We start from the raw sequence: 814 nt of genomic DNA on the forward strand, positions 1-814 counted from the left end.
GGGGCGGTGAGGGTGGGGACACCGCGGGGACACCGCTGTCCCCAGCGCCCCCTGCTCACCTGGAAGACACCGATGGTGGCTTTGGAGCGGATGGCCCGCGAGTTCAGCACCTGGGACACGGGGAGGGGACACCTGGTGTCAGCTGCCACCTCCCTCTGTGTCCCCACCTCTCTGTGTCCCCCAGTGTCACTCAGCTGCCACCTCCCTGTGTGTCCCCAGTGTCACTCAGCTGCCACCTCTGTGTCCCCAGTGTCACTCAGCTGCCACCTCTCTGTGTCCCCCAGTGTCACTCAGTTGCCACCTCCCTGTGTGTCCCCCGGTGTCACTCAGCTGCCACCTCTGTGTCCCCCAGTGTCACTCAGCTGCCACCAGTGTCCCCCAGTGTCACCCACGTGCCACCTCCCTGTGTGTCCCCCAGTGTCACTCAGCTGCCACCTCTCTGTGTGTCCCCAGTGTCACTCAGCTGCCACCTCTCTGTCCCCCCCGGTGTCACCAGTGTCCCCCACCTGGATGTGGATGGGCTCTGCCATCAGCTCGGCCAGCGACTGGTGGAAATCCTGGGAAAACACCTAAAACCGGGTCCAACCAGGTGAGGGGGACAGTGAGGGGACAGCAGCGGGTCCCCGTGTCCCCTCGCCGCTGTCACCTCGTTGTAGTAGGGGTTGTTCCCCACCCGGATCCTGGTCCTGAAGCGGTGCTGGCCGATCAGCACTGTCACCACCGGCTTGATGTCATTGCCCTGCAGCTGGTGGCCCTTGATGATCCTCACCCGGACCTGTGGGACACCTGGTGACACGGTGACACACCAGATGGG

The sequence above is a fragment of the Chaetura pelagica genome, unplaced genomic scaffold, assembly GCF_000747805.2.
Source record: "Chaetura pelagica isolate M959 unplaced genomic scaffold, ChaPel_1.0 scaffold528, whole genome shotgun sequence".
In the NCBI taxonomy this organism is placed as follows: domain Eukaryota; kingdom Metazoa; phylum Chordata; class Aves; order Apodiformes; family Apodidae; genus Chaetura; species Chaetura pelagica.